The sequence below is a fragment of the Somniosus microcephalus genome, unplaced genomic scaffold (genome assembly GCF_052327205.1).
Source record: "Somniosus microcephalus isolate GS21.2 unplaced genomic scaffold, FLI_Smic_1.0 scaffold236, whole genome shotgun sequence".
In the NCBI taxonomy this organism is placed as follows: domain Eukaryota; kingdom Metazoa; phylum Chordata; class Chondrichthyes; order Squaliformes; family Somniosidae; genus Somniosus; species Somniosus microcephalus.
This window is the reverse complement of record NW_028225423.1, coordinates 445,292-467,354: the sequence shown is the minus strand read 5'-3', so window position 1 is coordinate 467,354 and position 22,063 is coordinate 445,292. Positions and strand designations below refer to the sequence as shown.

General features: G+C 46.6%; 11 non-coding genes across 11 annotated transcripts; all 11 read right to left on the bottom strand.

Moving 5' to 3' along the window:
• Nucleotides 1-1,371: 1,371 nt before the first annotated feature.
• trnal-aag (transfer RNA leucine (anticodon AAG)) lies at nt 1,372-1,453 on the bottom strand. Its single transcript has one exon. It is a non-coding gene; the product is annotated as a tRNA-Leu (tRNA).
• A 1,898-nt stretch (nt 1,454-3,351) lies between these two features.
• trnal-aag (transfer RNA leucine (anticodon AAG)) lies at nt 3,352-3,433 on the bottom strand. The gene has a single exon. It is a non-coding gene; the product is annotated as a tRNA-Leu (tRNA).
• A 1,898-nt stretch (nt 3,434-5,331) lies between these two features.
• Nucleotides 5,332-5,413, bottom strand: trnal-aag (transfer RNA leucine (anticodon AAG)). Its single transcript has one exon. It is a non-coding gene; the product is annotated as a tRNA-Leu (tRNA).
• Nucleotides 5,414-7,320: 1,907 nt separating this feature from the next.
• trnal-aag (transfer RNA leucine (anticodon AAG)) lies at nt 7,321-7,402 on the bottom strand. The gene has a single exon. It is a non-coding gene; the product is annotated as a tRNA-Leu (tRNA).
• Nucleotides 7,403-9,321: 1,919 nt separating this feature from the next.
• trnal-aag (transfer RNA leucine (anticodon AAG)) lies at nt 9,322-9,403 on the bottom strand. Its single transcript has one exon. It is a non-coding gene; the product is annotated as a tRNA-Leu (tRNA).
• Nucleotides 9,404-11,350: 1,947 nt separating this feature from the next.
• Nucleotides 11,351-11,432, bottom strand: trnal-aag (transfer RNA leucine (anticodon AAG)). The gene has a single exon. It is a non-coding gene; the product is annotated as a tRNA-Leu (tRNA).
• A 1,911-nt stretch (nt 11,433-13,343) lies between these two features.
• On the bottom strand, nt 13,344-13,425 carry trnal-aag (transfer RNA leucine (anticodon AAG)). The gene has a single exon. It is a non-coding gene; the product is annotated as a tRNA-Leu (tRNA).
• Nucleotides 13,426-15,323: 1,898 nt separating this feature from the next.
• Nucleotides 15,324-15,405, bottom strand: trnal-aag (transfer RNA leucine (anticodon AAG)). The gene has a single exon. It is a non-coding gene; the product is annotated as a tRNA-Leu (tRNA).
• A 1,943-nt stretch (nt 15,406-17,348) lies between these two features.
• Nucleotides 17,349-17,430, bottom strand: trnal-aag (transfer RNA leucine (anticodon AAG)). The gene has a single exon. It is a non-coding gene; the product is annotated as a tRNA-Leu (tRNA).
• A 1,947-nt stretch (nt 17,431-19,377) lies between these two features.
• On the bottom strand, nt 19,378-19,459 carry trnal-aag (transfer RNA leucine (anticodon AAG)). Its single transcript has one exon. It is a non-coding gene; the product is annotated as a tRNA-Leu (tRNA).
• Nucleotides 19,460-21,406: 1,947 nt separating this feature from the next.
• On the bottom strand, nt 21,407-21,488 carry trnal-aag (transfer RNA leucine (anticodon AAG)). The gene has a single exon. It is a non-coding gene; the product is annotated as a tRNA-Leu (tRNA).
• Between the last annotated feature and the right edge of the window lie 575 nt (nt 21,489-22,063).

The following is a 22,063-nucleotide window of genomic DNA, read 5'->3' as shown; positions in this document are numbered from 1 at the left end:
CGGACCCCGCAGCACCCGTGTTTGCAGGCTGACATGGCTGCACGATGTCACAAGGACACTCTGTATTACGACACCGACAATGGGACACACACAAAATGACACACAGGAATCCGGAAAGGGTGTTTCTGGCCACACAAATGGAGGGACAGAGAAAGACACTGAAGAAACCAAAGAGAGAGAGAGACAGACAGAGCGATTAACACGAGGCAGAGACAGAGACTGAGGGAAAACCGAGACTGCGAGAGAAACAGAGAGGGAGGTAGACAGCCAGGGAAACGGAGACTGAGATGAAGAGAGAGACTTGCATGAAGGTGCGTTCTGCTGTGCAAAGAAATTCCCTGTAGTGTAAAGATGTTCCCGGTTATATAAAATTGTTCCCTCCTGTGTAAAGATGATCGCTGCTGTGTGTAGATTTTCCCTGTTGTTTAGAGATTTTGTCTGCTTTGTAAAGATGTCCGCTATTGAGTAATGTGTTTCCTGTTGTGTAAAGGTTCTCCGTGTTGTGTAACGGGCTTCCGTTTTGTGTGAAGGTATTGCCTGTTGTGTAAAGGCCAAGAGCACCATCTGGTGCTGGCGACACGGCGCTGCAGGAATGCGTTGAGAGAAAGGGTAAGGCCAAGGCTGCTCCAAGTTTGCAGCATTTGCAGCTTATGTTGGTGCGAATAAAGTGTTTTGAAAGTTGTGTTGCAGGTTCTTGTGTTTTTTGCAAGAAGGAAGTTGCTGTAAGTAAAGCATAAATTGTGATAACAAAACCTGACGCACTGAGCCTGAAATTTATCATAATTTAAGAGAAGAGAACAATAGGAAAAATTTGCCCTCCTAATCACAACTTCCCCAGACTAATGGTATGAAAAACACATCTGACTCTCATCCTGAAGTCAGAGTCCAGATCCCCTCCCCACCCTTTTCTTTTGCAGAATGGATCTTCTCTTAACCATGTCTTAATGTAACTTTCGCTGTCTGGATAGGTTCGATTGACAAAAAGATACTGGTGTTAAATTAATTGGATTGCAGCACAGGAACAAATGGGAGGTGCTGTTCAACCGGCAAGATTGGAAGGGCGAACGGGGAAACGACGGAGAGATGACAGCAATGGGGGGCGCGGTCGATAGATTGCAAGAAAGAGTAAACGTGGTGCACATCTGAATAAGTGAGAGGCAGCAGGTGTGGGGACGAGTGAGTGAACGGGCTGAATTCAGTTGGTTGGGTGATGGTGTTTGTAGTGTTCAGGCCAATTATGGAGCAGAGGAAATTCTGCGATTCGGATCAGCCTGTCAATAGCAACTGAAGGAAACGGTGACCCAAAACCGGCATGCCTGCCTGGTTTACTGCTGGTGGTGAAGCGACGAAATTTATAAATGTCGCAATATCTGGCAGCGGTGGGATTCGAACCCACGCCCCCGAAGAGACTGGAGCCTTAATCCAGCGCCTTAGACCGCTCGGCCACGCTACCACGTCAGTGCATTAAGGAATCTGAAACTAGTGACTGGTGATTGAAATGTGGCCTGGTCTTGTAAATAGCAGGGGAAACGAAAGGAAATTAAATTCGTGGACGGCAAACTCACTTCTGATGCAACCCACTATATCAGAAGCAGCTACGTGTTTACAAGGCAACGCTAATAAATAAAAGTTTGCTGCAACACACCCATTGTAAATTTCATTCAAAATTTATCCCTGTTGTGTGTTGCAAGCAGGAAGTTGGTGTAAGTAAAGTGTGATAAAATTAAGTGCGTTTGATTGGGGTAGCAATAGAGCATTTTATTGTTGGTGTATATAAGAATGCAACTAGCAGAAGAAGGCTTACGATCAATCGACCTCTGGGTTATGGGACCAGCACGCTTCCGCTGCTACACTCTGCTGTCGGTTAACAAACAATCCCGGCTGGTGCTTAGGTTCCGATGCCCCACAGTGCTGTGTGTTAGCGAGACAAATTTCAGCATCCAGCCTGTGTTGAAAACTATAGCATGGCCCTGAAACCGCCCAGAGACCCGGACCCCGCAGCACCCGTGTTTGCAGGCTGACATGGCTGCACGATGTCACAAGGACACTCTGTATTACGACACCGACAATGGGACACACACAAAATGACACACAGGAATCCGGAAAGGGTGTTTCTGGCCACACAAATGGAGGGACAGAGAAAGACACTGAAGAAACCAAAGAGAGAGAGAGACAGACAGAGCGATTAACACGAGGCAGAGACAGAGACTGAGGGAAAACCGAGACTGCGAGAGAAACAGAGAGGGAGGTAGACAGCCAGGGAAACGGAGACTGAGATGAAGAGAGAGACTTGCATGAAGGTGCGTTCTGCTGTGCAAAGAAATTCCCTGTAGTGTAAAGATGTTCCCGGTTATATAAAATTGTTCCCTCCTGTGTAAAGATGATCGCTGCTGTGTGTAGATTTTCCCTGTTGTTTAGAGATTTTGTCTGCTTTGTAAAGATGTCCGCTATTGAGTAATGTGTTTCCTGTTGTGTAAAGGTTCTCCGTGTTGTGTAACGGGCTTCCGTTTTGTGTGAAGGTATTGCCTGTTGTGTAAAGGCCAAGAGCACCATCTGGTGCTGGCGACACGGCGCTGCAGGAATGCGTTGAGAGAAAGGGTAAGGCCAAGGCTGCTCCAAGTTTGCAGCATTTGCAGCTTATGTTGGTGCGAATAAAGTGTTTTGAAAGTTGTGTTGCAGGTTCTTGTGTTTTTTGCAAGAAGGAAGTTGCTGTAAGTAAAGCATAAATTGTGATAACAAAACCTGACGCACTGAGCCTGAAATTTATCATAATTTAAGAGAAGAGAACAATAGGAAAAATTTGCCCTCCTAATCACAACTTCCCCAGACTAATGGTATGAAAAACACATCTGACTCTCATCCTGAAGTCAGAGTCCAGATCCCCTCCCCACCCTTTTCTTTTGCAGAATGGATCTTCTCTTAACCATGTCTTAATGTAACTTTCGCTGTCTGGATAGGTTCGATTGACAAAAAGATACTGGTGTTAAATTAATTGGATTGCAGCACAGGAACAAATGGGAGGTGCTGTTCAACCGGCAAGATTGGAAGGGCGAACGGGGAAACGACGGAGAGATGACAGCAATGGGGGGCGCGGTCGATAGATTGCAAGAAAGAGTAAACGTGGTGCACATCTGAATAAGTGAGAGGCAGCAGGTGTGGGGACGAGTGAGTGAACGGGCTGAATTCAGTTGGTTGGGTGATGGTGTTTAGGCCAATTATGGAGCAGAGGAAATTCTGCGATTCGGATCAGCCTGTCAATAGCAACTGAAGGAAACGGTGACCCAAAACCGGCATGCCTGCCTGGTTTACTGCTGGTGGTGAAGCGACGAAATTTATAAATGTCGCAATATCTGGCAGCGGTGGGATTCGAACCCACGCCCCCGAAGAGACTGGAGCCTTAATCCAGCGCCTTAGACCGCTCGGCCACGCTACCACGTCAGTGCATTAAGGAATCTGAAACTAGTGACTGGTGATTGAAATGTGGCCTGGTCTTGTAAATAGCAGGGGAAACGAAAGGAAATTAAATTCGTGGACGGCAAACTCACTTCTGATGCAACCCACTATATCAGAAGCAGCTACGTGTTTACAAGGCAACGCTAATAAATAAAAGTTTGCTGCAACACACCCATTGTAAATTTCATTCAAAATTTATCCCTGTTGTGTGTTGCAAGCAGGAAGTTGGTGTAAGTAAAGTGTGATAAAATTAAGTGCGTTTGATTGGGGTAGCAATAGAGCATTTTATTGTTGGTGTATATAAGAATGCAACTAGCAGAAGAAGGCTTACGATCAATCGACCTCTGGGTTATGGGACCAGCACGCTTCCGCTGCTACACTCTGCTGTCGGTTAACAAACAATCCCGGCTGGTGCTTAGGTTCCGATGCCCCACAGTGCTGTGTGTTAGCGAGACAAATTTCAGCATCCAGCCTGTGTTGAAAACTATAGCATGGCCCTGAAACCGCCCAGAGACCCGGACCCCGCAGCACCCGTGTTTGCAGGCTGACATGGCTGCACGATGTCACAAGGACACTCTGTATTACGACACCGACAATGGGACACACACAAAATGACACACAGGAATCCGGAAAGGGTGTTTCTGGCCACACAAATGGAGGGACAGAGAAAGACACTGAAGAAACCAAAGAGAGAGAGAGACAGACAGAGCGATTAACACGAGGCAGAGACAGAGACTGAGGGAAAACCGAGACTGCGAGAGAAACAGAGAGGGAGGTAGACAGCCAGGGAAACGGAGACTGAGATGAAGAGAGAGACTTGCATGAAGGTGCGTTCTGCTGTGCAAAGAAATTCCCTGTAGTGTAAAGATGTTCCCGGTTATATAAAATTGTTCCCTCCTGTGTAAAGATGATCGCTGCTGTGTGTAGATTTTCCCTGTTGTTTAGAGATTTTGTCTGCTTTGTAAAGATGTCCGCTATTGAGTAATGTGTTTCCTGTTGTGTAAAGGTTCTCCGTGTTGTGTAACGGGCTTCCGTTTTGTGTGAAGGTATTGCCTGTTGTGTAAAGGCCAAGAGCACCATCTGGTGCTGGCGACACGGCGCTGCAGGAATGCGTTGAGAGAAAGGGTAAGGCCAAGGCTGCTCCAAGTTTGCAGCATTTGCAGCTTATGTTGGTGCGAATAAAGTGTTTTGAAAGTTGTGTTGCAGGTTCTTGTGTTTTTTGCAAGAAGGAAGTTGCTGTAAGTAAAGCATAAATTGTGATAACAAAACCTGACGCACTGAGCCTGAAATTTATCATAATTTAAGAGAAGAGAACAATAGGAAAAATTTGCCCTCCTAATCACAACTTCCCCAGACTAATGGTATGAAAAACACATCTGACTCTCATCCTGAAGTCAGAGTCCAGATCCCCTCCCCACCCTTTTCTTTTGCAGAATGGATCTTCTCTTAACCATGTCTTAATGTAACTTTCGCTGTCTGGATAGGTTCGATTGACAAAAAGATACTGGTGTTAAATTAATTGGATTGCAGCACAGGAACAAATGGGAGGTGCTGTTCAACCGGCAAGATTGGAAGGGCGAACGGGGAAACGACGGAGAGATGACAGCAATGGGGGGCGCGGTCGATAGATTGCAAGAAAGAGTAAACGTGGTGCACATCTGAATAAGTGAGAGGCAGCAGGTGTGGGGACGAGTGAGTGAACGGGCTGAATTCAGTTGGTTGGGTGATGGTGTTTAGGCCAATTATGGAGCAGAGGAAATTCTGCGATTCGGATCAGCCTGTCAATAGCAACTGAAGGAAACGGTGACCCAAAACCGGCATGCCTGCCTGGTTTACTGCTGGTGGTGAAGCGACGAAATTTATAAATGTCGCAATATCTGGCAGCGGTGGGATTCGAACCCACGCCCCCGAAGAGACTGGAGCCTTAATCCAGCGCCTTAGACCGCTCGGCCACGCTACCACGTCAGTGCATTAAGGAATCTGAAACTAGTGACTGGTGATTGAAATGTGGCCTGGTCTTGTAAATAGCAGGGGAAACGAAAGGAAATTAAATTCGTGGACGGCAAACTCACTTCTGATGCAACCCACTATATCAGAAGCAGCTACGTGTTTACAAGGCAACGCTAATAAATAAAAGTTTGCTGCAACACACCCATTGTAAATTTCATTCAAAATTTATCCCTGTTGTGTGTTGCAAGCAGGAAGTTGGTGTAAGTAAAGTGTGATAAAATTAAGTGCGTTTGATTGGGGTAGCAATAGAGCATTTTATTGTTGGTGTATATAAGAATGCAACTAGCAGAAGAAGGCTTACGATCAATCGACCTCTGGGTTATGGGACCAGCACGCTTCCGCTGCTACACTCTGCTGTCGGTTAACAAACAATCCCGGCTGGTGCTTAGGTTCCGATGCCCCACAGTGCTGTGTGTTAGCGAGACAAATTTCAGCATCCAGCCTGTGTTGAAAACTATAGCATGGCCCTGAAACCGCCCAGAGACCCGGACCCCGCAGCACCCGTGTTTGCAGGCTGACATGGCTGCACGATGTCACAAGGACACTCTGTATTACGACACCGACAATGGGACACACACAAAATGACACACAGGAATCCGGAAAGGGTGTTTCTGGCCACACAAATGGAGGGACAGAGAAAGACACTGAAGAAACCAAAGAGAGAGAGAGACAGACAGAGCGATTAACACGAGGCAGAGACAGAGACTGAGGGAAAACCGAGACTGCGAGAGAAACAGAGAGGGAGGTAGACAGCCAGGGAAACGGAGACTGAGATGAAGAGAGAGACTTGCATGAAGGTGCGTTCTGCTGTGCAAAGAAATTCCCTGTAGTGTAAAGATGTTCCCGGTTATATAAAATTGTTCCCTCCTGTGTAAAGATGATCGCTGCTGTGTGTAGATTTTCCCTGTTGTTTAGAGATTTTGTCTGCTTTGTAAAGATGTCCGCTATTGAGTAATGTGTTTCCTGTTGTGTAAAGGTTCTCCGTGTTGTGTAACGGGCTTCCGTTTTGTGTGAAGGTATTGCCTGTTGTGTAAAGGCCAAGAGCACCATCTGGTGCTGGCGACACGGCGCTGCAGGAATGCGTTGAGAGAAAGGGTAAGGCCAAGGCTGCTCCAAGTTTGCAGCATTTGCAGCTTATGTTGGTGCGAATAAAGTGTTTTGAAAGTTGTGTTGCAGGTTCTTGTGTTTTTTGCAAGAAGGAAGTTGCTGTAAGTAAAGCATAAATTGTGATAACAAAACCTGACGCACTGAGCCTGAAATTTATCATAATTTAAGAGAAGAGAACAATAGGAAAAATTTGCCCTCCTAATCACAACTTCCCCAGACTAATGGTATGAAAAACACATCTGACTCTCATCCTGAAGTCAGAGTCCAGATCCCCTCCCCACCCTTTTCTTTTGCAGAATGGATCTTCTCTTAACCATGTCTTAATGTAACTTTCGCTGTCTGGATAGGTTCGATTGACAAAAAGATACTGGTGTTAAATTAATTGGATTGCAGCACAGGAACAAATGGGAGGTGCTGTTCAACCGGCAAGATTGGAAGGGCGAACGGGGAAACGACGGAGAGATGACAGCAATGGGGGGCGCGGTCGATAGATTGCAAGAAAGAGTAAACGTGGTGCACATCTGAATAAGTGAGAGGCAGCAGGTGTGGGGACGAGTGAGTGAACGGGCTGAATTCAGTTGGTTGGGTGATGGTGTTTGTAGTGTTCAGGCCAATTATGGAGCAGAGGAAATTCTGCGATTCGGATCAGCCTGTCAATAGCAACTGAAGGAAACGGTGACCCAAAACCGGCATGCCTGCCTGGTTTACTGCTGGTGGTGAAGCGACGAAATTTATAAATGTCGCAATATCTGGCAGCGGTGGGATTCGAACCCACGCCCCCGAAGAGACTGGAGCCTTAATCCAGCGCCTTAGACCGCTCGGCCACGCTACCACGTCAGTGCGCTAAGGAATCTGAAACTAGTGACTGGTGATTGAAATGTGGCCTGGTCTTGTAAATAGCAGGGGAAACGAAAGGAAATTAAATTCGTGGACGGCAAACTCACTTCTGATGCAACCCACTATATCAGAAGCAGCTACGTGTTCACAAGGCAACGCTAATAAATAAAAGTTTGCTGCAACACACCCATTGTAAATTTCATTCAAAATTTATCCCTGTTGTGTGTTGCAAGCAGGAAGTTGGTGTAAGTAAAGTGTGATAAAATTAAGTGCGTTTGATTGGGGTAGCAATAGAGCATTTTATTGTTGGTGTATATAAGAATGCAACTAGCAGAAGAAGGCTTACGATCAATCGACCTCTGGGTTATGGGACCAGCACGCTTCCGCTGCTACACTCTGCTGTCGGTTAACAAACAATCCCGGCTGGTGCTTAGGTTCCGATGCCCCACAGTGCTGTGTGTTAGCGAGACAAATTTCAGCATCCAGCCTGTGTTGAAAACTATAGCATGGCCCTGAAACCGCCCAGAGACCCGGACCCCGCAGCACCCGTGTTTGCAGGCTGACATGGCTGCACGATGTCACAAGGACACTCTGTATTACGACACCGACAATGGGACACACACAAAATGACACACAGGAATCCGGAAAGGGTGTTTCTGGCCACACAAATGGAGGGACAGAGAAAGACACTGAAGAAACCAAAGAGAGAGAGAGACAGACAGAGCGATTAACACGAGGCAGAGACAGAGACTGAGGGAAAACCGAGACTGCGAGAGAAACAGAGAGGGAGGTAGACAGCCAGGGAAACGGAGACTGAGATGAAGAGAGAGACTTGCATGAAGGTGCGTTCTGCTGTGCAAAGAAATTCCCTGTAGTGTAAAGATGTTCCCGGTTATATAAAATTGTTCCCTCCTGTGTAAAGATGATCGCTGCTGTGTGTAGATTTTCCCTGTTGTTTAGAGATTTTGTCTGCTTTGTAAAGATGTCCGCTATTGAGTAATGTGTTTCCTGTTGTGTAAAGGTTCTCCGTGTTGTGTAACGGGCTTCCGTTTTGTGTGAAGGTATTGCCTGTTGTGTAAAGGCCAAGAGCACCATCTGGTGCTGGCGACACGGCGCTGCAGGAATGCGTTGAGAGAAAGGGTAAGGCCAAGGCTGCTCCAAGTTTGCAGCATTTGCAGCTTATGTTGGTGCGAATAAAGTGTTTTGAAAGTTGTGTTGCAGGTTCTTGTGTTTTTTGCAAGAAGGAAGTTGCTGTAAGTAAAGCATAAATTGTGATAACAAAACCTGACGCACTGAGCCTGAAATTTATCATAATTTAAGAGAAGAGAACAATAGGAAAAATTTGCCCTCCTAATCACAACTTCCCCAGACTAATGGTATGAAAAACACATCTGACTCTCATCCTGAAGTCAGAGTCCAGATCCCCTCCCCACCCTTTTCTTTTGCAGAATGGATCTTCTCTTAACCATGTCTTAATGTAACTTTCGCTGTCTGGATAGGTTCGATTGACAAAAAGATACTGGTGTTAAATTAATTGGATTGCAGCACAGGAACAAATGGGAGGTGCTGTTCAACCGGCAAGATTGGAAGGGCGAACGGGGAAACGACGGAGAGATGACAGCAATGGGGGGCGCGGTCGATAGATTGCAAGAAAGAGTAAACGTGGTGCACATCTGAATAAGTGAGAGGCAGCAGGTGTGGGGACGAGTGAGTGAACGGGCTGAATTCAGTTGGTTGGGTGATGGTGTTTGTAGTGTTCGGTGCGGGGTTCAGGCCAATTATGGAGCAGAGGAAATTCTGCGATTCGGATCAGCCTGTCAATAGCAACTGAAGGAAAAGGTGACACAAAACCGGCATGCCTGCCTGGTTTACTGCTGGTGGTGAAGCGACGAAATTTATAAATGTCGCAATATCTGGCAGCGGTGGGATTCGAACCCACGCCCCCGAAGAGACTGGAGCCTTAATCCAGCGCCTTAGACCGCTCGGCCACGCTACCACGTCAGTGCGCTAAGGAATCTGAAACTAGTGACTGGTGATTGAAATGTGGCCTGGTCTTGTAAATAGCAGGGGAAACAAAAGGAAATTAAATTCGTGGACGGCAAACTCACTTCTGATGCAACCCACTCTATCAGAAGCAGCTACGTGTTCACAAGGCAACACTAATAAATAAAAGTTTGCTGCAACACACCCATTGTAAATTTCATTCAAAATTTATCCCTGTTGTGTGTTGCAAGCAGGAAGTTGGTGTAAGTAAAGTGTGATAAAATTAAGTGCGTTTGATTGGGGTAGCAATAGAGCATTTTATTGTTGGTGTATATAAGAATGCAACTAGCAGAAGAAGGCTTACGATCAATCGACCTCTGGGTTATGGGACCAGCACGCTTCCGCTGCTACACTCTGCTGTCGGTTAGCAAACAATCCCGGCTGGTGCTTAGGTTCCGATGCCCCACAGTGCTGTGTGTTAGCGAGACAAATTTCAGCATCCAGCCTGTGTTGGAAACTATAGCACGGCCCTGAAACCGCCCAGAGACCCGGACCCCGCAGCACCCGTGTTTGCAGGCTGACATGGCTGCACGATGTCACAAGGACACTCTGTATTACGACACCGACAATGGGACACACACAAAATGACACACAGGAATCCGGAAAGGGTGTTTCTGGCCACACAAATGGAGGGACAGAGAAAGACACTGAAGAAACCAAAGAGAGAGAGAGACAGACAGACAGAGCGATTAACACGAGGCAGAGACAGAGACTGAGGGAAAACCGAGACTGCGAGAGAAACAGAGAGGGAGGTAGACAGCCAGGGAAACGGAGACTGAGATGAAGAGAGAGACTTGCATGAAGGTGCGTTCTGCTGTGCAAAGAAATTCCCTGCAGTGTAAAGATGTTCCCTGTTATATAAAATTGTTCCCTCCTGTGTAAAGATGATCGCTGCTGATTATAGATTTTCCCTGTTGTTTAGAGATTTTGTCTGCTTTGTAAAGATGTCCGCTATTGAGTAATGTGTTTCCTGTTGTGTAAAGGTTCTCCGTGTTGTGTAACGGGCTTCCGTTTTGTGTGAAGGTATTGCCTGTTGGGTAAAGGCCAAGAGCACCATCTGGTGCTGACGACACGGCGCTGCAGGAATGCGTTGAGAGAAAGGGTAAGGCCAAGGCTGCTCCAAGTTTGCAGCATTTGCAGCTTATGTTGGTGCGAATAAAGTGTTTTGAAAGTTGTGTTGCAGGTTCTTGTGTTTTTTGCAAGAAGGAAGTTGCTGTAAGTAAAGCATAAATTGTGATAACAAAACCTGACGCACTGAGCCTGAAATTTATCATAATTTAAGAGAAGAGAACAATAGGAAAAATTTGCCCTCCTAATCACAACTTCCCCAGACTAATGGTATGAAAAACACATCTGACTCTCATCCTGAAGTCAGAGTCCAGATCCCCTCCCCACCCTTTTCTTTTGCAGAATGGATCTTCTCTTAACCATGTCTGAATGTAACTTTCGCTGTCTGGATAGGTTCGATTGACAAAAAGATACTGGTGTTAAATTAATTGGATTGCAGCACAGGAACAAATGGGAGGTGCTGTTCAACCGGCAAGATTGGAAGGGCGAACGGGGAAACGACGGAGAGATGGTGGGTGCGAGAGTGACAGCAATGGGGGGCGCGGTCGATAGATTGCAAGAAATGGAAGAAAGAGGAAACGTGGTGTACATCTGAATAAGTGAGAGGCAGCAGGTGTGGGGACGAGTGAGTGAACGGTCTGAATTCAGTTGGTTGGGTGACGGTGTTTGTAGTGTTCGGTGCGGGGTTCAGGCCAATTATGGAGCAGAGGAAATTCTGCGATTCGGATCAGCCTGTCAATAGCAACTGAAGGAAAAGGTGACACAAAACCGGCATGCCTGCCTGGTTTACTGCTGGTGGTGAAGCGACGAAATTTATAAATGTCGCAATATCTGGCAGCGGTGGGATTCGAACCCACGCCCCCGAAGAGACTGGAGCCTTAATCCAGCGCCTTAGACCGCTCGGCCACGCTACCACGTCAGTGCGCTAAGGAATCTGAAACTAGTGACTGGTGATTGAAATGTGGCCTGGTCTTGTAAATAGCAGGGGAAACAAAAGGAAATTAAATTCGTGGACGGCAAACTCACTTCTGATGCAACCCACTCTATCAGAAGCAGCTACGTGTTCACAAGGCAACACTAATAAATAAAAGTTTGCTGCAACACACCCATTGTAAATTTCATTCAAAATTTATCCCTGTTGTGTGTTGCAAGCAGGAAGTTGGTGTAAGTAAAGTGTGATAAAATTAAGTGCGTTTGATTGGGGTAGCAATAGAGCATTTTATTGTTGGTGTATATAAGAATGCAACTAGCAGAAGAAGGCTTACGATCAATCGACCTCTGGGTTATGGGACCAGCACGCTTCCGCTGCTACACTCTGCTGTCGGTTAGCAAACAATCCCGGCTGGTGCTTAGGTTCCGATGCCCCACAGTGCTGTGTGTTAGCGAGACAAATTTCAGCATCCAGCCTGTGTTGGAAACTATAGCACGGCCCTGAAACCGCCCAGAGACCCGGACCCCGCAGCACCCGTGTTTGCAGGCTGACATGGCTGCACGATGTCACAAGGACACTCTGTATTACGACACCGACAATGGGACACACACAAAATGACACACAGGAATCCGGAAAGGGTGTTTCTGGCCACACAAATGGAGGGACAGAGAAAGACACTGAAGAAACCAAAGAGAGAGAGAGACAGACAGACAGAGCGATTAACACGAGGCAGAGACAGAGACTGAGGGAAAACCGAGACTGCGAGAGAAACAGAGAGGGAGGTAGACAGCCAGGGAAACGGAGACTGAGATGAAGAGAGAGACTTGCATGAAGGTGCGTTCTGCTGTGCAAAGAAATTCCCTGTAGTGTAAAGATGTTCCCTGTTATATAAAATTGTTCCCTCCTGTGTAAAGATGATCGCTGCTGATTACAGATTTTCCCTGTTGTTTAGAGATTTTGTCTGCTTTGTAAAGATGCCCGCTATTGAGTAATGTGTTTCCTGTTGTGTAAAGGTTCTCCGTGTTGTGTAACGGGGTTCCGTTTTGTGTGAAGGTATTGCCTGTTGTGTAAAGGCCAAGAGCACCATCTGGTGCTGGCGACACGGCGCTGCAGGAATGCGTTGAGAGAAAGGGGAAGGCCAAGGCTGCTCCAAGTTTGCAGCATTTGCAGCTTATGTTGGTGCGAATAAAGTGTTTTGAAAGTTGTGTTGCAGGTTCTTGTGTTTTTTGCAAGAAGGAAGTTGCTGTAAGTAAAGCATAAATTGTGATAACAAAACCTGACGCACTGAGCCTGAAATTTATCATAATTTAAGAGAAGAGAACAATAGGAAAAATTTGCCCTCCTAATCACAACTTCCCCAGACTAATGGTATGAAAAACACATCTGACTCTCATCCTGAAGTCAGAGTCCAGATCCCCTCCCCACCCTTTTCTTTTGCAGAATGGATCTTCTCTTAACCATGTCTTAATGTAACTTTCGCTGTCTGGATAGGTTCGATTGACAAAAAGATACTGGTGTTAAATTAATTGGATTGCAGCACAGGAACAAATGGGAGGTGCTGTTCAACCGGCAAGATTGGAAGGGCGAACGGGGAAACGACGGAGAGATGACAGCAATGGGGGGCGCGGTCGATAGATTGCAAGAAAGAGTAAACGTGGTGCACATCTGAATAAGTGAGAGGCAGCAGGTGTGGGGACGAGTGAGTGAACGGGCTGAATTCAGTTGGTTGGGTGATGGTGTTTGTAGTGTTCAGGCCAATTATGGAGCAGAGGAAATTCTGCGATTCGGATCAGCCTGTCAATAGCAACTGAAGGAAACGGTGACCCAAAACCGGCATGCCTGCCTGGTTTACTGCTGGTGGTGAAGCGACGAAATTTATAAATGTCGCAATATCTGGCAGCGGTGGGATTCGAACCCACGCCCCCGAAGAGACTGGAGCCTTAATCCAGCGCCTTAGACCGCTCGGCCACGCTACCACGTCAGTGCATTAAGGAATCTGAAACTAGTGACTGGTGATTGAAATGTGGCCTGGTCTTGTAAATAGCAGGGGAAACGAAAGGAAATTAAATTCGTGGACGGCAAACTCACTTCTGATGCAACCCACTATATCAGAAGCAGCTACGTGTTTACAAGGCAACGCTAATAAATAAAAGTTTGCTGCAACACACCCATTGTAAATTTCATTCAAAATTTATCCCTGTTGTGTGTTGCAAGCAGGAAGTTGGTGTAAGTAAAGTGTGATAAAATTAAGTGCGTTTGATTGGGGTAGCAATAGAGCATTTTATTGTTGGTGTATATAAGAATGCAACTAGCAGAAGAAGGCTTACGATCAATCGACCTCTGGGTTATGGGACCAGCACGCTTCCGCTGCTACACTCTGCTGTCGGTTAACAAACAATCCCGGCTGGTGCTTAGGTTCCGATGCCCCACAGTGCTGTGTGTTAGCGAGACAAATTTCAGCATCCAGCCTGTGTTGAAAACTATAGCATGGCCCTGAAACCGCCCAGAGACCCGGACCCCGCAGCACCCGTGTTTGCAGGCTGACATGGCTGCACGATGTCACAAGGACACTCTGTATTACGACACCGACAATGGGACACACACAAAATGACACACAGGAATCCGGAAAGGGTGTTTCTGGCCACACAAATGGAGGGACAGAGAAAGACACTGAAGAAACCAAAGAGAGAGAGAGACAGACAGAGCGATTAACACGAGGCAGAGACAGAGACTGAGGGAAAACCGAGACTGCGAGAGAAACAGAGAGGGAGGTAGACAGCCAGGGAAACGGAGACTGAGATGAAGAGAGAGACTTGCATGAAGGTGCGTTCTGCTGTGCAAAGAAATTCCCTGTAGTGTAAAGATGTTCCCGGTTATATAAAATTGTTCCCTCCTGTGTAAAGATGATCGCTGCTGTGTGTAGATTTTCCCTGTTGTTTAGAGATTTTGTCTGCTTTGTAAAGATGTCCGCTATTGAGTAATGTGTTTCCTGTTGTGTAAAGGTTCTCCGTGTTGTGTAACGGGCTTCCGTTTTGTGTGAAGGTATTGCCTGTTGTGTAAAGGCCAAGAGCACCATCTGGTGCTGGCGACACGGCGCTGCAGGAATGCGTTGAGAGAAAGGGTAAGGCCAAGGCTGCTCCAAGTTTGCAGCATTTGCAGCTTATGTTGGTGCGAATAAAGTGTTTTGAAAGTTGTGTTGCAGGTTCTTGTGTTTTTTGCAAGAAGGAAGTTGCTGTAAGTAAAGCATAAATTGTGATAACAAAACCTGACGCACTGAGCCTGAAATTTATCATAATTTAAGAGAAGAGAACAATAGGAAAAATTTGCCCTCCTAATCACAACTTCCCCAGACTAATGGTATGAAAAACACATCTGACTCTCATCCTGAAGTCAGAGTCCAGATCCCCTCCCCACCCTTTTCTTTTGCAGAATGGATCTTCTCTTAACCATGTCTTAATGTAACTTTCGCTGTCTGGATAGGTTCGATTGACAAAAAGATACTGGTGTTAAATTAATTGGATTGCAGCACAGGAACAAATGGGAGGTGCTGTTCAACCGGCAAGATTGGAAGGGCGAACGGGGAAACGACGGAGAGATGACAGCAATGGGGGGCGCGGTCGATAGATTGCAAGAAAGAGTAAACGTGGTGCACATCTGAATAAGTGAGAGGCAGCAGGTGTGGGGACGAGTGAGTGAACGGGCTGAATTCAGTTGGTTGGGTGATGGTGTTTAGGCCAATTATGGAGCAGAGGAAATTCTGCGATTCGGATCAGCCTGTCAATAGCAACTGAAGGAAACGGTGACCCAAAACCGGCATGCCTGCCTGGTTTACTGCTGGTGGTGAAGCGACGAAATTTATAAATGTCGCAATATCTGGCAGCGGTGGGATTCGAACCCACGCCCCCGAAGAGACTGGAGCCTTAATCCAGCGCCTTAGACCGCTCGGCCACGCTACCACGTCAGTGCATTAAGGAATCTGAAACTAGTGACTGGTGATTGAAATGTGGCCTGGTCTTGTAAATAGCAGGGGAAACGAAAGGAAATTAAATTCGTGGACGGCAAACTCACTTCTGATGCAACCCACTATATCAGAAGCAGCTACGTGTTTACAAGGCAACGCTAATAAATAAAAGTTTGCTGCAACACACCCATTGTAAATTTCATTCAAAATTTATCCCTGTTGTGTGTTGCAAGCAGGAAGTTGGTGTAAGTAAAGTGTGATAAAATTAAGTGCGTTTGATTGGGGTAGCAATAGAGCATTTTATTGTTGGTGTATATAAGAATGCAACTAGCAGAAGAAGGCTTACGATCAATCGACCTCTGGGTTATGGGACCAGCACGCTTCCGCTGCTACACTCTGCTGTCGGTTAACAAACAATCCCGGCTGGTGCTTAGGTTCCGATGCCCCACAGTGCTGTGTGTTAGCGAGACAAATTTCAGCATCCAGCCTGTGTTGAAAACTATAGCATGGCCCTGAAACCGCCCAGAGACCCGGACCCCGCAGCACCCGTGTTTGCAGGCTGACATGGCTGCACGATGTCACAAGGACACTCTGTATTACGACACCGACAATGGGACACACACAAAATGACACACAGGAATCCGGAAAGGGTGTTTCTGGCCACACAAATGGAGGGACAGAGAAAGACACTGAAGAAACCAAAGAGAGAGAGAGACAGACAGAGCGATTAACACGAGGCAGAGACAGAGACTGAGGGAAAACCGAGACTGCGAGAGAAACAGAGAGGGAGGTAGACAGCCAGGGAAACGGAGACTGAGATGAAGAGAGAGACTTGCATGAAGGTGCGTTCTGCTGTGCAAAGAAATTCCCTGTAGTGTAAAGATGTTCCCGGTTATATAAAATTGTTCCCTCCTGTGTAAAGATGATCGCTGCTGTGTGTAGATTTTCCCTGTTGTTTAGAGATTTTGTCTGCTTTGTAAAGATGTCCGCTATTGAGTAATGTGTTTCCTGTTGTGTAAAGGTTCTCCGTGTTGTGTAACGGGCTTCCGTTTTGTGTGAAGGTATTGCCTGTTGTGTAAAGGCCAAGAGCACCATCTGGTGCTGGCGACACGGCGCTGCAGGAATGCGTTGAGAGAAAGGGTAAGGCCAAGGCTGCTCCAAGTTTGCAGCATTTGCAGCTTATGTTGGTGCGAATAAAGTGTTTTGAAAGTTGTGTTGCAGGTTCTTGTGTTTTTTGCAAGAAGGAAGTTGCTGTAAGTAAAGCATAAATTGTGATAACAAAACCTGACGCACTGAGCCTGAAATTTATCATAATTTAAGAGAAGAGAACAATAGGAAAAATTTGCCCTCCTAATCACAACTTCCCCAGACTAATGGTATGAAAAACACATCTGACTCTCATCCTGAAGTCAGAGTCCAGATCCCCTCCCCACCCTTTTCTTTTGCAGAATGGATCTTCTCTTAACCATGTCTTAATGTAACTTTCGCTGTCTGGATAGGTTCGATTGACAAAAAGATACTGGTGTTAAATTAATTGGATTGCAGCACAGGAACAAATGGGAGGTGCTGTTCAACCGGCAAGATTGGAAGGGCGAACGGGGAAACGACGGAGAGATGGTGGGTGCGAGAGTGACAGCAATGGGGGGCGCGGTCGATAGATTGCAAGAAATGGAAGAAAGAGTAAACGTGGTGTACATCTGAATAAGTGAGAGGCAGCAGGTGTGGGGACGAGTGAGTGAACGGTCTGAATTCAGTTGGTTTGGTGATGGTGTTTGTAGTGTTCGGTGCGGGGTTCGGGCCAATTATGGAGCAGAGGAAATTCTGCGATTCGGATCAGCCTGTCAATAGCAACTGAAGGAAAAGGTGACCCAAAACCGGCATGCCTGCCTGGTTTACTGCTGGTGGTGAAGCGACGAAATTTATAAATGTCGCAATATCTGGCAGCGGTGGGATTCGAACCCACGCCCCCGAAGAGACTGGAGCCTTAATCCAGCGCCTTAGACCGCTCGGCCACGCTACCACGTCAGTGCGCTAAGGAATCTGAAACTAGTGACTGGTGATTGAAATGTGGCCTGGTCTTGTAAATAGCAGGGGAAACAAAAGGAAATTAAATTCGTGGACGGCAAACTCACTTCTGATGCAACCCACTATATCAGAAGCAGCTACGTGTTCACAAGGCAACACTAATAAATAAAAGTTTGCTGCAACACACCCATTGTAAATTTCATTCAAAATTTATCCCTGTTGTGTGTTGCAAGCAGGAAGTTGGTGTAAGTAAAGTGTGATAAAATTAAGTGCGTTTGATTGGGGTAGCAATAGAGCATTTTATTGTTGGTGTATATAAGAATGCAACTAGCAGAAGAAGGCTTACGATCAATCGACCTCTGGGTTATGGGACCAGCACGCTTCCGCTGCTACACTCTGCTGTCGGTTAGCAAACAATCCCGGCTGGTGCTTAGGTTCCGATGCCCCACAGTGCTGTGTGTTAGCGAGACAAATTTCAGCATCCAGCCTGTGTTGAAAACTATAGCATGGCCCTGAAACCGCCCAGAGACCCGGACCCCGCAGCACCCGTGTTTGCAGGCTGACATGGCTGCACGATATCACAAGGACACTCTGTATTACGACACCGACAATGGGACACACACAAAATGACACACAGGAATCCGGAAAGGGTGTTTCTGGCCACACAAATGGAGGGACAGAGAAAGACACTGAAGAAACCAAAGAGAGAGAGAGACAGACAGACAGAGCGATTAACACGAGGCAGAGACAGAGACTGAGGGAAAACCGAGACTGCGAGAGAAACAGAGAGGGAGGTAGACAGCCAGGGAAACGGAGACTGAGATGAAGAGAGAGACTTGCATGAAGGTGCGTTCTGCTGTGCAAAGAAATTCCCTGCAGTGTAAAGATGTTCCCTGTTATATAAAATTGTTCCCTCCTGTGTAAAGATGATCGCTGCTGATTATAGATTTTCCCTGTTGTTTAGAGATTTTGTCTGCTTTGTAAAGATGTCCGCTATTGAGTAATGTGTTTCCTGTTGTGTAAAGGTTCTCCGTGTTGTGTAACGGGCTTCCGTTTTGTGTGAAGGTATTGCCTGTTGGGTAAAGGCCAAGAGCACCATCTGGTGCTGACGACACGGCGCTGCAGGAATGCGTTGAGAGAAAGGGTAAGGCCAAGGCTGCTCCAAGTTTGCAGCATTTGCAGCTTATGTTGGTGCGAATAAAGTGTTTTGAAAGTTGTGTTGCAGGTTCTTGTGTTTTTTGCAAGAAGGAAGTTGCTGTAAGTAAAGCATAAATTGTGATAACAAAACCTGACGCACTGAGCCTGAAATTTATCATAATTTAAGAGAAGAGAACAATAGGAAAAATTTGCCCTCCTAATCACAACTTCCCCAGACTAATGGTATGAAAAACACATCTGACTCTCATCCTGAAGTCAGAGTCCAGATCCCCTCCCCACCCTTTTCTTTTGCAGAATGGATCTTCTCTTAACCATGTCTGAATGTAACTTTCGCTGTCTGGATAGGTTCGATTGACAAAAAGATACTGGTGTTAAATTAATTGGATTGCAGCACAGGAACAAATGGGAGGTGCTGTTCAACCGGCAAGATTGGAAGGGCGAACGGGGAAACGACGGAGAGATGGTGGGTGCGAGAGTGACAGCAATGGGGGGCGCGGTCGATAGATTGCAAGAAATGGAAGAAAGAGGAAACGTGGTGTACATCTGAATAAGTGAGAGGCAGCAGGTGTGGGGACGAGTGAGTGAACGGTCTGAATTCAGTTGGTTGGGTGACGGTGTTTGTAGTGTTCGGTGCGGGGTTCAGGCCAATTATGGAGCAGAGGAAATTCTGCGATTCGGATCAGCCTGTCAATAGCAACTGAAGGAAAAGGTGACACAAAACCGGCATGCCTGCCTGGTTTACTGCTGGTGGTGAAGCGACGAAATTTATAAATGTCGCAATATCTGGCAGCGGTGGGATTCGAACCCACGCCCCCGAAGAGACTGGAGCCTTAATCCAGCGCCTTAGACCGCTCGGCCACGCTACCACGTCAGTGCGCTAAGGAATCTGAAACTAGTGACTGGTGATTGAAATGTGGCCTGGTCTTGTAAATAGCAGGGGAAACAAAAGGAAATTAAATTCGTGGACGGCAAACTCACTTCTGATGCAACCCACTATATCAGAAGCAGCTACGTGTTCACAAGGCAACACTAATAAATAAAAGTTTGCTGCAACACACCCATTGTAAATTTCATTCAAAATTTATCCCTGTTGTGTGTTGCAAGCAGGAAGTTGGTGTAAGTAAAGTGTGATAAAATTAAGTGCGTTTGATTGGGGTAGCAATAGAGCATTTTATTGTTGGTGTATATAAGAATGCAACTAGCAGAAGAAGGCTTACGATCAATCGACCTCTGGGTTATGGGACCAGCACGCTTCCGCTGCTACACTCTGCTGTCGGTTAGCAAACAATCCCGGCTGGTGCTTAGGTTCCGATGCCCCACAGTGCTGTGTGTTAGCGAGACAAATTTCAGCATCCAGCCTGTGTTGAAAACTATAGCATGGCCCTGAAACCGCCCAGAGACCCGGACCCCGCAGCACCCGTGTTTGCAGGCTGACATGGCTGCACGATATCACAAGGACACTCTGTATTACGACACCGACAATGGGACACACACAAAATGACACACAGGAATCCGGAAAGGGTGTTTCTGGCCACACAAATGGAGGGACAGAGAAAGACACTGAAGAAACCAAAGAGAGAGAGAGACAGACAGACAGAGCGATTAACACGAGGCAGAGACAGAGACTGAGGGAAAACCGAGACTGCGAGAGAAACAGAGAGGGAGGTAGACAGCCAGGGAAACGGAGACTGAGATGAAGAGAGAGACTTGCATGAAGGTGCGTTCTGCTGTGCAAAGAAATTCCCTGCAGTGTAAAGATGTTCCCTGTTATATAAAATTGTTCCCTCCTGTGTAAAGATGATCGCTGCTGATTATAGATTTTCCCTGTTGTTTAGAGATTTTGTCTGCTTTGTAAAGATGTCCGCTATTGAGTAATGTGTTTCCTGTTGTGTAAAGGTTCTCCGTGTTGTGTAACGGGCTTCCGTTTTGTGTGAAGGTATTGCCTGTTGGGTAAAGGCCAAGAGCACCATCTGGTGCTGACGACACGGCGCTGCAGGAATGCGTTGAGAGAAAGGGTAAGGCCAAGGCTGCTCCAAGTTTGCAGCATTTGCAGCTTATGTTGGTGCGAATAAAGTGTTTTGAAAGTTGTGTTGCAGGTTCTTGTGTTTTTTGCAAGAAGGAAGTTGCTGTAAGTAAAGCATAAATTGTGATAACAAAACCTGACGCACTGAGCCTGAAATTTATCATAATTTAAGAGAAGAGAACAATAGGAAAAATTTGCCCTCCTAATCACAACTTCCCCAGACTAATGGTATGAAAAACACATCTGACTCTCATCCTGAAGTCAGAGTCCAGATCCCCTCCCCACCCTTTTCTTTTGCAGAATGGATCTTCTCTTAACCATGTCTGAATGTAACTTTCGCTGTCTGGATAGGTTCGATTGACAAAAAGATACTGGTGTTAAATTAATTGGATTGCAGCACAGGAACAAATGGGAGGTGCTGTTCAACCGGCAAGATTGGAAGGGCGAACGGGGAAACGACGGAGAGATGGTGGGTGCGAGAGTGACAGCAATGGGGGGCGCGGTCGATAGATTGCAAGAAATGGAAGAAAGAGGAAACGTGGTGTACATCTGAATAAGTGAGAGGCAGCAGGTGTGGGGACGAGTGAGTGAACGGTCTGAATTCAGTTGGTTGGGTGACGGTGTTTGTAGTGTTCGGTGCGGGGTTCAGGCCAATTATGGAGCAGAGGAAATTCTGCGATTCGGATCAGCCTGTCAATAGCAACTGAAGGAAAAGGTGACACAAAACCGGCATGCCTGCCTGGTTTACTGCTGGTGGTGAAGCGACGAAATTTATAAATGTCGCAATATCTGGCAGCGGTGGGATTCGAACCCACGCCCCCGAAGAGACTGGAGCCTTAATCCAGCGCCTTAGACCGCTCGGCCACGCTACCACGTCAGTGCGCTAAGGAATCTGAAACTAGTGACTGGTGATTGAAATGTGGCCTGGTCTTGTAAATAGCAGGGGAAACAAAAGGAAATTAAATTCGTGGACGGCAAACTCACTTCTGATGCAACCCACTCTATCAGAAGCAGCTACGTGTTCACAAGGCAACACTAATAAATAAAAGTTTGCTGCAACACACCCATTGTAAATTTCATTCAAAATTTATCCCTGTTGTGTGTTGCAAGCAGGAAGTTGGTGTAAGTAAAGTGTGATAAAATTAAGTGCGTTTGATTGGGGTAGCAATAGAGCATTTTATTGTTGGTGTATATAAGAATGCAACTAGCAGAAGAAGGCTTACGATCAATCGACCTCTGGGTTATGGGACCAGCACGCTTCCGCTGCTACACTCTGCTGTCGGTTAGCAAACAATCCCGGCTGGTGCTTAGGTTCCGATGCCCCACAGTGCTGTGTGTTAGCGAGACAAATTTCAGCATCCAGCCTGTGTTGGAAACTATAGCACGGCCCTGAAACCGCCCAGAGACCCGGACCCCGCAGCACCCGTGTTTGCAGGCTGACATGGCT